Below are 14,057 nucleotides of genomic sequence, written 5' to 3' on the forward strand. Positions count from 1 at the left end.
TTGGTTTTAAGCATATTTGCAGAACTGAGGTCTTGAGATTCATATGCACTACTGTAGCTATCATCTCATCCATGGTTGTATAGATGAACAATAACTTAATCAGAGCAGTCACATACATCTGCTGTTTGAGATCTTCAGCCAATCATTGATTACCACACAACAAGTGTTGTGATCTTGTAAAGGAGGGAGAGAAAAAAACAAGAAACTATAAGCTTGTTAGTTTAACAGGAGTGGTAAGGAAAACAACAATGGGACTCTCATGAGAAGATGTAACAATCTTACAATGAAACTAGAGTAAAACAATCTCTCTGACAGCAAACAAAAGGGAGGCATCACCAGAAAGACATTTTACTTAAACCTGATTCAGTCTTACAGGTGAATTTATTGAGGGAGTACATATGAATATGGTCTACTTGGACTTCAGCAAACTACTTGACTCAATTGGATATACCTGGATAAAAAGAAAAAAAATGAAGGGGTTGGCTGGTAGGACATCCATGGAGAAATGGACTGTGGAGTGTTGTAGTAAGATGGATGTTATTGGATATTGTTAAGAATAAGGAAAGTGATTAGTGGAGTGACAGAAGGATTATTCCTGCATCCAGTACTTTAGTACTTTTAACATGTCTGATAGAATAGACCCACAATATAAATCTTTGCTCATGACAGAAATATAAGTCCAGTAATAAACAATAGTGGGACACTTTAGGGAATTATTTAAAAAAGGATGACAAAAAGGGTAGACATGTGGTAGTGGGATTCAGTCCGGAAAATACAAAGCACTGCCCTTGGGTTACAAAACTCCGAGTGAGATGCAACTAATGAAAAAAAAAAACATTTTGGAAATGTTGATCATACCTGAAGTGGACCTCCAGGAGCAGGGGGAGAAGACAGTGACAGCAATAAACAGAGTTCTAATATTTATCCTCATGGAATTGCAGTTTAGAAGCATACATGTAATGTTTCCAGTCTACAATTCCCTAATCCAACAATACCTCAAATCACTTTTGCTGTCTGTGGGCCATACAGGGAAAGGAATGTTAGACTGCAGGAAAGATTCTAGAGGAGATCAAGAAGAAAAGTGTGCGGAATTGTAAAGGAGGAACATAGTCAAAGGCTTGAGAAGGTAAAGCTGTTCCCACTAGAAATAAAAGATCTTACCAAGGAGATAAGAAGTGAACATCTTGATCATGAAGGGCAAAAGGGGTGGAGGAGACAGACAGGAGATTATAGCAACTAACTACCATCTGGATATTTCAAAGCGATTCTTCATAGAGACGGTTGTATGGACTGCTGGAATGAGTGGTAGTTAGAGAATCCACATAATTTTCCTGTTATATATTATATCTTCCTTTCTTCCCTTACAACCTTACTACAACATATCATGTATATACTTTATTACATTACTGTTATTTATTATAATTCTGTTGAAACTGTACACTTTCTGGAGTTTTTCTCCACAGACCTTCTCTGAAAAGGTGCTTTGCACAGTTGGACTTTCCTGGGAAATAAATGCAAATTAAATACAAATAAAGAGAACCTAACAGAAGAAGAAGCGAAAGAGTGATGATGGAAAGCAGAGGGGTGTAGACTGACAGCTTCAGTTAAAAAAAAGAGTAGAGTAGATAGGCCAGTTCACTCTTTTTACCATCAAGCTAATGTAATGTAACACTTTTTCTGCTGGTCATGTTTTAACTTCTGTATCCCTGGTTCCCAATATTTATTTGCTGCATTTTCACAATGACTTTCTGATTTTACACTGAAAATCCAAAAAGGAAAAGCTGCATGATAAGTTGACTCAGTAAAGCCAATAATTATTTAAGGGTATGTTAGCTTGTCAAACAATATTTCCTTTTTTATATTATTGTTATTATAATGATCATTATTAAATGATGTTGGTTACCCAGGCTGGACTCCAGTTGCCCAGTTCAGGTCACCTGGGATACCCCTGTTGAGCGAAAGATGGACTAAAACCAATCCAAAAAGCCTTGTCAGGGCTAGCCACTTGACAATGTAGAACTGGCTGTAGCTGATTTAGTCATGTTGATTATCCAGGCTATTATGAGCAGTTTTTAGGAACTTTATATCTATATTCTTTCCAATTTGGATGTTATCTTTAGCTTATATCCCTTCCCATATGTTTCATCATACCCCATTTGTTTTTATTAGGTGCATTTCCTGCTTTTCTTATCCCACCCAACACTCTCCCACTCCTGCACAGACTTAGCCTGTTTTTCTGGATTCCATGTTACAATACCTGGAAACACCAATGAACACTTGTCAAGTACTGTGGATGTAACCCATTTTTCCAGGTGGATGCCCTACCTCCCTGAGAGATTCACCTCACTAGTGCTCATTATTTAGGTCTGGAGAGTCAGAGATCCAGTGCAGAATGGTGAACATGGAGCTGGGAGTTATCCAATGTCCCTAGATATGGAAATGTCTAGTACAATAATGTCAGGATGTTGTTACTGCCATCCTGTGTTAACCTGCAATGTTCTGTGAAGCTCTTTCTCTTCACCAGAGGTTACACAGGAATCACCTTTACCCAGCTTCCTCCACTGGGACAGGAGATATGGCCAATAACCACTTTGTCTTATTTCTGTAACCAGCCCTACTGATTATATGAATCCATTACAGAACTAAGCTCGACTGGTTCTGTAGACAGGTGCATTTTCTTACACTTCACTGGCACTTTTAATATTTTTGCATGCCTCCAGTAGTTTTCCTTTGCTTAAAAACACTATTTCTTATATAATTTGCAATATTTTATGCAGTTTATGCTTTGATGCTATGATTTTTATTGTAGTCCTTATGTTTATTAATTAATTTAAATAATTAAGTTATCCATCAATCAGTGTATGTCTGTCTAGCTATCCATCCACCCATTTGTTCATTTAGAAGATAAAATTTTCACCCATGAATCAACACTGCTACAAACATGAGAATATTAAGACTATGTACCATTTTTACTGTAAAGATCTGTAAATGTATAGTATTATGAATACTGCCAAATAATACTGAGCAGTCTGATAGTAGACTGTATATTATCACAATAAGCAAGCCATGTTTCTGCACAAATGCTTTAGGCTAGACATTATTAAATAGATTTTCATATTATATAAAGGCTTATCATTCTTGATATTCTTTTTTTCCAACAGACATCTTTATTACATTTTCACACATGACTTAGGCAATCTTACATTTATACAAATGAAAAACAAACAACATGACAACACTTTAGTTGCAAACAGTATACATCACAGACACCACTGAAACAACTGCAGTTGCAAAGATTATACATCACTTATAATCTATCCAGTCATTACCAGTTAAGCATTATATGGCTCATTCAATCCTACCTCTTAAACCTCATTCCTGCTCTGCATATATTGTTCCCACAATTCCCATTGTTCCTATGTAGTTTGCTCCCTCCATTTTCTAAAGAGCCCAATTCCAGTTGTTTTATCTCTCTTACTATATTCACTACTTCTAGTAAAGTTGGTCTATACTTTGATTTTCATTTTATAGTAATTGCTTTTTGGCAGCCTCCATAATTAGACTCAGCAAGGCTTTACTATGTCTAGGCAATTCCGATTCTGTATCATAACTCATAAAAATCATCTCCCCAGTCAATCCAATCTGCTCACCCAGCATCTCCAGCAGAGCGGTCTGCAGGGAATCCCTAAAGTTTGCCAGATCATTATACTCCCAAAGAAATATGTTCCCAGACACCTCTTTCTTGCCTGTCACACATCCAACACTTGCTATCCACCCCAGGAAAAATTCTTTGGCGTCTACTTGGGTGTAAAAATACCTATTTAAACACTTCTAGGCAAAGATCCTAAATCTTCTAGACTTTGTTGCGTATTTGGGAGATATACATATGTCCTCCCATTGTCACTTTGTCAATTGCTTATCTGCTCTCTCTTCCCTATCCTTTTTAAGCTCCTCTGATTGATTCTTATAATAACCATGCTGTATTTTATATGCTTTACTAATTATTCCTTTTTTAATGGCAGCTTCTGTTCTAGTTTCTATTAAAAACTCTACCAATGTTGGTCTTTCATGCAGGAGCCCCCTATTTCTTTCTCTTTGCCTATACTCTGATATTAATCCTTGATAGGGAAGGCAATCTCTAACCTACAGTCCAAATAAATCCATGGCCTCTTCCTATTCTATTACCTTTCCCTTTCTAGTTATTTGCTCCCAGTGCCTTGGTTGCTTTGCCAGTTTTCTCCAATATATTCCAGTCCCCTTTTGCCTAGTATCTGTATCCATGACCACAGTCATCCCTATCGGCAAAATCTCTTTTCTCCATTCTCATGCTGGTTTGGTTCTTAGAATACTCTTTGCTATTTTATGAATATAATACTATGTATGATTTTTATTGTTCTCCTTAAGAGTCTGCATCCAAAATTCCAATATGTCCTTATGTTTTGAGTATCCTCCCTGTATCAGCATCATGCCTTTCCACTTTGAATTATAGTTTTCATTCTTGATATTCCTGATATAATTTCAGTAAAACATTAACTAGTCACATACTTACACATCACTCATAAACATTTTAGAATAAACTCATTACAAATAATGAAAATGTAAGTATACTTTGAACCATCACTTCAATATACATTCACAATAATAAACTAATATAAAAGCCTTGTAGCATACATAGTGCAGCCAGAAGAAAGCATGGAATGGTTTTGGGATAGACCCCATACTACAAATACTTACAAAGAAAGCAGAAGTTAAGCTTTTAGGATTAAATTAATAAGATGATATTTCTTTGACATCTGTAATTAGACTTTGTCTGTGGCATTAGCAATTAATGGCATGCACATCTCTCAAGAAAGTAGACTTAAATAGGTAGGTGTTCAAATCTGGCTCTGTGTAACTTTGCATATGCAAATGGTAGGACTGGCTTACTCAGTAGATGTGGTGTGGATAATTCAATATACTGATCAAGTTCATAGCAGTCAGAATAGCTCAACAAATAGAAAGCTTGCCTTTGATACAGAAGGCTGTGCATTCATTCTATTCCCATAGTATACAGTTAGATTAATTTGTCTAGCAAGGGATTAAAACTGTGACTTGTGCTACAGGAATTGATTATTTTGGCCCTTATTTATCTACTGTGTAAAATTGGGCAAGTCTCTTAATCAAACAGTGCTTGGGGTCAACTGGCTCCTTAATAGTCCTCTGGACTACAATCCTAGCAACTATGAAAAGCTCTGAAAATTAATATTAGGAGAAAAAAAGAATGTATGAATGTGTGCAGTAACTGGTAAAAGTAAATGTTAATCTTAGACAGAAAGGTCTGCAGTTATGATTAATAGAAGTCTTCATCTGAACTTGTGCTCACTCCCTCTGTCTCTCCCAAACTCGCACAGTCACTCCTGTTCCCCTTACCTTCCTTACTAAATCTTTTTTTCTTTTCTTTATAAACTTAGTTGACATTTACTATAACCTAGAGACTTTTCTGCCACTTTATTTTGCTGATTCACTTCACACAAAACTTTGCTTCCTTAGAGATAGCCAATTGTATTTTCCCAATAGTTCTTTTACATCTTCCAATCTTTCCTAAAGAACATTTCCATTTTCCAGTGTCTGCATGCATAAAATCAAACAACCTTCATTTGGCAGGCAAAGAATACTAGTAATATGCTAGTATATGAACTGTGACCACCAATGTTCTCATCAATGTTTCTCAGCTCACTACCGCTAATCATGTTGGAATCTTTCTTTCAGTCCTTTCTGAGAATACCAGTTGCAGATATATTATCTTGCCACAAGGTACAAGAACAGTGTTCTTTCTATAATTGTTTATCAGGAATCCCCTATACACAGTAATTTATATCTTTACTTTATCTGTCATATTAAATATTTATTCCATAATTAATTGATTTATTAATTCATCCTTTCATTCTCCAGTACCCGTTTTACACAGTTCAGGACCACAGGGAGCCTGAACCTGCCTTGACACTCATGCCTATCTTTTCTGTCTCTTGTTGCTACTTCTTACAACCTCTCTACTACAGCCTTCCTTACACTCTCCCTATCACTGTCTTACTCTGTTTATAACTACTCCCTCAACTTCTACAATTAAGCAGCATAATGTTGCATTTTGTCCAGCCTGACCTTGAGAAATGTATATACCAACATGTTTACCTTACCTTATTTTTAATTTGAACTCAAATGTTTATACTTTTTAGACTGTGTGCATTTATTTCAAATGTTTTTACTTTGCTTTGACTGTATGCATTTATTTCTGTTGGATACACTTGTTTAACCTTCTTGAATACCAAGCTAACTACTCACTCTATATTGTTCTCATTAATGCTTTATATGTAACATTTTTTGTTCTTCTGTGGAGCTTTTCTCCCGGGCATCTGCTGAAAAAGGGCTTTAGCTTAGTCTGACTTTCCCAGTCAAAAAATAGCAGATAAATAAATAAATAAATAAAATACATTTTCAAAGAAATGTGTCTTAATGAAAGGCAGCGTTGATGAAGTGAGTTTTTGATACAATGTAGTACTGATTTTATTTGCTGATGAAGTGAACTTGTGATAAAATGAAAAAAAACATTTATATATATATATATATATATATATATATATATATTTATGTATACCAATCACTATATTATTTAATATGGTACTTGACACATAGGTACACTGCCCTACAGATCAGGCTAGACACGTATGGGGTGTATCTTAGAACTGCAGTATAGGATATGTACAGGCTTCACAAAATGGCCTAGATGGTTATTGAAAAAGCAGTATTTACAGATAAATGAATCAAATTCAATGGGGTGAAAGAGGGTTAGAGCTAAAGCCCATACTTTTGCAAGTGATGCTGCAGAAGGACAGAAGAGTTTCCATTTTTGTCAATACAAAATTCTTCAACAATACTGAACATGAGAGCAAGAAGAAATGATAAAGAGAGATGGCGTGACTTGATGAATGTTCTAAGACACAGCCATTTTAATGCAGTATATAAATATGTACTAAGTTTCTAAGTTTATGGAAAGTAAAATCCCAGAATAACAAATGCACTGTAGTGGGTGGGGTTAATAAAAGAACCAATTAAAGTGAAAAGAGACTGAATCATTTACATTAGATAACAAAAATATAAGATGACACTATGAAAGGGCAATAATAAAGGTAGGTAGCATAACTGAAAAGGCATCACTAATAAAAATCAATAAATTATTACCTCATTACTTTGAACTTTGTAATCCTCCTTCCAGAAACTTGTAATCAGTTCCACAGTTCACCATGATAAAAAACATGGATAGAAAAGAGAATATTCAGAAGAAGGCATCAAAGATCAAATGCTAAACCGAATAAATGAAAGAATTTACTAGCATCCTTGTAATGAGAAAGTACAAGATCTTAACATGGAGGGTCTTAAAAAATGTGAAAAACATGATAGACATTTAATTACTAGCTGAGTGCATCAATTCCAGTGAGTTATATCTTCTCAAAAAATATATTTTATAATAATTGTTCATGATCTGAAATGATAACAAAGAAGAGTCACAGAAGAAAAGTAGAATGACTAATTCCTTCAAAGGTAATAAACAACCTTTTTAAACAAGTAAGAGGGTCAAGAGAGGCAAAAAATTTCAAAAATGTGGGGACATATATGACGTATTCTTTAAGAAAGACCTGCAGCTTATTTGGCAGGTAGCAAAACAGATATACTAGATTTGACAAATAACTCTTTTATGTTACATTGCTTAATCCTTGTATATTACAGGTGTGTTTATTTTTTTTATGTCTAAGCAAGTGCAAGTAATTCTTAAAATCTACAGAATGTACCATATCAGTTTTCGAGATAGTTTAAAAGTGAATGAATAATTTAAATTCTTTTGCTTTGAATGCCTTTAATCTTTGTGACTGTAGTACACAATGCTCATAATGCCTGCCTAGCAGCTAGTAAAGTTATTGGGAATATTTAAAAATGTTAGATATGCAATACTAATAGTAATGTGCTGTGTGTACTAGTAGTACTATAGTGTTAAATAAGAAATTGGAGACGTGCAAAAGCCATGTGGAGATGAAGCTCATTAGCAACTCATTTGCATGTTTCTGAACAAAATAGTTAATTCAGCTCACTAGTTCATAAGTTCGTAGGTTGGTACCCGGTAATTGATTGGATAGGTTATTTGCAGCCTATCCACAGAAATGTCATCTTCTTGATACTGCTTTTCATGAGGGTTTGTGAAGAATGACAGGGATGCATTTGCCATCACCCATCCATTCATCTAGGTTGCATTTGAAGAGAATAAAGTAACTACTTTGTTTAACATGAAAGGGGGAGTCCTTTTCAGTGCAGAGTAATTCCTTCAGTGAGGTATCTTTCCATCTAGCAATTTTGGTTTCTGTTATGGTGAAGATTAAGGTCTTTAGTACAGGGATTCATGGTGTTGTTGGTTTTGTGAATGCCAAGGAGGTTGCTCAGGACAGAGTCATTTGAGACCTTGAAAGCCAGGTAGAGCTCACCTCTAAGGAGTCTGCTTGAGGTATAGAACAGAGATAAACCTCTAGGATGTTCTGTGTTGGTAAAGGAACTCAGGCCTTTGATCTTGTTTCTGAGGAAACACTGGAGTATTTTAGACTGGATGATAAAGTTAAATGTCAAAGGGAGTGCTGCATTCAAGATATGATAAGGAAAGGTAACAACCTTGGACATGGAGGAAATCCTAAATAGGATGGAGCCCTAACAAAAGTGGCTACATGGTGGTCAAAGGAGAGTTCATCTTCAAGAAATGTGCTCAGGTCTTTGATATCTGTGTCTCTTTTGAGGAAGTACCACTAATGTGGTAGGACCAGTGGTATTCCTGCTTGCTAAAGGATACAATACCACACTTTTAGAATTTAGCTTGAGACCATGATCATGACATCAGTTGTTTGCCCTTGCTAGTCACTTCGTGTACAATTTGGGAGCTCTTGGAGGAGCTGACAGTGACACCAAGTTTTCAATTCATCAGCTAAAGTACTTAACCAAAGGCCCTTGATATCGGAATTGTTGCCAGAAAAGTGAATAGTAAATAATAGTAGTCCCATTACTGAGCTCTAGGGAAACATCACTTTTATTGAGGCTTTAGGATGATAATATAGTTCCAATCATAATTGATGGGTTCTGTGTATGAGCCCAGTTTGCTAGCAATCAGGTAGCATTAGTGTCTACATTTAGATTGATAAGTTTTTCTGTGATTTCTGAGTGAGGAATGGTGTCAACAACTTTGGCTAGGTCAAGTTAAGCTGTGTGGAGCAATTTGTCCTCATCCAATGTCTCAACAATGTTTTTTAAGGAAGCTAACCATACTCAGCAGACAGGATACCCTTCACATACCCACATTGATTTTGATCAATTTACTTTAAAATACCAATGTATAAGTTTCTGTGGTCCATAATGATGTTTTTCATTTATTTACATGCAAGGTAAAGAGAGACTGAGGTTGAACAGATTCTGCAGCAGATCAGTAAGCCAGTGTTTTAGACTGAAAAAGAAGTATCCCAATATATTTTGAGGTCCCACTGAGCTAATATTTTTCACTTTCTATGGAGTTTTCAGAACTTGTTCAAAGGTAATGTTTAGGGGACTGACAAGGGATCAAGCATGTGTGTATACATGGAGTCAGGGAAGTCTGAACTAAATTTGTCAGCTAATAGGTCAGCTTTGTATTTGGGGGCAGAATAGGTAGAGGTATTAAATAGTAACTCAGAGTGCTGGGCATTGTTGCTAAGGTTCCTGATGTAGATGATAAAGGATTTGTGATTGCCCGTGACAGAAGATGCAATTTTGAATTACTACTTAGCCTTGCAGTGTTTATTTTTTTTCCTAAGCTATGTTTATACTTTTTGGGCTTATTTTGAGGTGTGGAGTTTTTTTAATTTTGTTTTTGAGCTTTTTTATGATACAGTTCTACTAAAGGAGTTTATTTCTAAATCTGGTGATGTATTTGTTACGGACTGGGACTGATGTATCAGTGCAGATAGTGAGCTGAGAATAAAACCCCTCCATGAATGAATCAGTGTTTGCTTCTGTGTCTTCAAGGTAAGGAGGATTCATATAGTTGAAGTAAGTTTATCTTAGAGAAAAGTCTGAAGGTGGCAGGGATAGTAAGTATTCTGGGCTGGATTCTAATCAAGAGAAGCAATGCTTGATAGTCAGACCTAACCAAACAGGCTGTAGGTATAGGTCAAAGAATACATTCTTTATTTGTAATGATAAGGTCTAATACATTTGATCCTATCATAGGGGAGCATGCAGTCTGATCTAGTGAGTTTGCAAATACAACTTAAAAAAAAAATAATAATAATAATAAAATATCATCAAGACCACCAATCCAAGAAGTAAACGAGTTTAATGAAATTAGTGTTTCATTAAATTTGTTTACTTCTTGGATCGGTGGTCTTCGTGGTATTTTATTATGATCTAGTGAGTTTACTTTAGTGAAATCCAGGAAGCACTGAGCATACTTATTTGTAGTAGTGAAAGCATCCCAGTTAATAGACAGATAATTGAAATAACCAAGTGTAAAAGAGTTTGGTTCAATATTAAAGAAGTCCAGCTTTCTGAAATATGTCTCCTATGTATATGTTTAATATAGAGTGGGTTCTATAGTTGGCCAGGAAGTTTTAAGGGCTTCATTTATAGTTACAAGGATGTGAAGGAGTTTATGTATAAGTCTAATGGTGAAGGAGTCATAGAGATATTTGGACACACAACCAGCAGATACAGAGGCAATTCCACTAGGAGATCTCACTGTGTAAAAAAACATTGAATCCTAGAAGGGATGGTATGTTATCACTGCATTTGAAATATGGTTCAGTAATAATGCAGGTGTCTGTATTTTCTAGGGTTAGGAAGGCTTCTAAAAATAGTAGTTTCTTACTTAGGCTACTAACATTTAGCAGTGCCACCCTTATACTGTCCTGATTCACTTTGTCTTGATTGGTAGATGGAGTATGCTTACATCACATTATAAAGAGTCACTATGGGGATAGAAGACATCTTGATGAATATATGAAAGCTCTAAAGAGATAGGTGCAGGCTATCCCTGCTGAAGCAGGTAGAATATTCCACCATCACCCCCTAGACTAATACACACTGGATCCCCCTAGAATAATACCAGCAGCCTTGAGAAATATTAAAATGTTAATAACCTTTTTTTCTTTTTTCTTTTTGAGTTAAGATGTTCAAGACTGGCTTTATATGAGGACCAATTCTGTGGTATAAAGAGATAAAGCCCTTGTATACTGCATGTAACTTAAGTTTAAGTAGTGGCTCAGATGTCTGCAGGATCTCTTTTTGGGTAGTATGGGGGTTAGCAGTCCCTATTGGATTGTCTATCCTGGGGATAAGGAAGCAGTGCTAGCATATCACAAGAGCAACACTTAGCATGAGCCCAAGGTATTAGCAGGTGGAATTCAGGCCAGCCTAGCCTGCACTGATCAGCTGAAGGGAGTCTAGTGTGTGTAATGTACACTTCCCCTTAGAGACCACAGTCTGAGATGGATGATGGTGTTCTCAGTGACAAAGACTAGGCCATCTCTCAGGACCAACAAATTGGCCTGCTTCCTGACATCTGAATGGGCCCCAGCAGAGAATAGAAGAGTTTCTCAGGATTTCTGGGTGGAAATTAATGGGCCATATGCCTCTTGCCCAGCTTAGGAATGCCCAGTTCCTGTGTCTCCAGAATGAATAGGGCAATAGGGTATTGCCAGTCATGTCACTGGGCAAGATCCTGAGAGTGTAGAAAAAAATATAAGGTTTATACCAGCCTTGGATAAATGCTCTGATGGCCCTATCATGTTACTTCATTTATATATATATATATATATATTTATATATATATATATATATATATATATATATATATATATATATATATATATATATATATATATATATATATATATATATATTTATATATATATATATATATATATATATATATATATATATATATATATATACCTTCATGTTAGCTGAGAATGTAGGTTTCAACTCATTCACACCCACATGAATAGTGACCATGTCAAAGATGAATGAGGGGTGGAGAGATCTAAGACCCCTTGCCATGTGCCATATCCGCCTCTTGAGAGGAAGCTCACCATCACTGTATCTTTGTCAAGCTTGATGAGTGGAGCATATGTGTGTCTCACTTTGCAGTCACCAATGCTGAGGACATTTCCTGGTGTTTTGGCTGGTCCGTGGAGTCTTAAAGGTTCAGATAGGCCGGTATGATGATATCAGGTGTTGATAAAGGTGCAGGATGCAAGGTTATATTATGCTGCTGAGAAGTTTGAAAGTCATGTTTTTGCCCTGGTGGCTTTTGAATCTTTTTAAAGACATTTCATGAGTACCTCAGCAAAGGAAAGTTTTTTTTTTTTGTAGAGAGTGGCATGTAGGTGTGAAGCATGTGTGGGCACTGGCAACCCCTTTGTTGCTGTAAATATGTTCAAATAAGAGATGACCCTGAGTTTCAGTAGATATTTGTTGATATGCTGACTATAGAGTAGGTAGAAGTAAATGGCTAAGAGTGAATATGATGCATTTCAGAGAACTGCCACATGGTACCCAGTGCTAATATGCTGTTATCAAAGGATGAGGGAGTGGTCTGCAGTCCCATGATCTGACAGTAAATTAAGTTGATGGTATCCAGTGTGTATCTGACTAGGGAATTGAACTGAATTGGCACCTAGAAGAGGGGAACTGCAGAGTACATATACAAAGTAATGGGCATATATAGGTTGTTTTCCACTCCCTCCTTATATTACCAGATGGCTAATTAGATATGGGGAAGTTTATGGCACTGAGAGTATGGAGCAATGTGCTGCTTTGTGCAGCAATGTGGTCCTTAGCTTAGCTTAGCTGGATAATGAAAGTTGCAGATAGGTGTATTAATTTGCCCCAAATGCATCCATAAATATGTTCCTGGTACTCCTTGTGTAAATCCACAAGACTTCCTATTATCCTTGTTATACTTTCACTGCTTTCCCTGGTCAGGATCTACCAAGAATCTTCACCAATGACCTTAAAATCCCCATCCACAAGAGGAAAATATCTCTGATCACTGAGGATACATGCCTTACGTTTTAGCTTTTCTAGGTAACTTACATTTCACTGTGGTATCACTGGGTTTCAGTACTAACTATACATGTTACTGTCATGTTATTACCACAATATACAAGAAATATATAACACTTTTTTCTGTGAAACAGCCAGAATGCCACAATACCTGCCTTTCAGTATTTAATTCCCCAGTTGTATTATAAATAGGATGTGTTGCAGGACCAGAATAACCCATCCACCTTGATACAGCTGTTGCTAGGCCTATGTACAATGGTTAAGAGAAAAGGTTGCAGTGACAAAGCCCACCCCCACAATCTGGTTCTATGTCCTGTTCCTTGTACAACAAATATATGGATACATAGTCAATTGCCAAAATGAAGCTACAGTCCAAAAATAATTCTGTAAAGTATTAGTGCCCACTTTGTAGCAAAACAGTCTCATATCAAGGAAGAGTATCTTGTCTTAGCATTACATAGAGTCATACTTAACTCATTCACTCTGGGGCAGCTCAGAAAATGCTACCTGCTTACTTCCACCATAGGAATAACAGTGCAGCCTGAGCTCATTTTCAGAAAATCCATTTGCAATACCATACAGAAAACAAATGTTCATAACTCTTTAACTATAAGAGCTAGACTAAAAATGTAAACGCAAAAGTTGTTCATCAGACACTCACCTAAGTGTTGATAGTGTGTATCAAAGTCATTATTAAATATTTGGCAAGGAATGCTGATATTATGCATGTCTTTTACCTTTTTGGAAAAGCAAAGCACAATATCTTGGTCAATATAGACCCATAAAACGTGTATTCCATTTGTTTGTATGATTGTCAGCTTTAAAATGATACCTTAACCATTACTGTGTGATGCACTTTTATGGAGATATTCAAAGAAATATGATTAATACAATATTTCTCATAATTGATAAACAAAGCATAATATCTCATCACCTGTAACAGACAGACGGTG

Source organism: Protopterus annectens, chromosome 17.part0 (genome assembly GCF_019279795.1).
Source record: "Protopterus annectens isolate FY-2018-M chromosome 17.part0, PAN1.0, whole genome shotgun sequence".
Classification (NCBI taxonomy): domain Eukaryota; kingdom Metazoa; phylum Chordata; order Ceratodontiformes; family Protopteridae; genus Protopterus; species Protopterus annectens.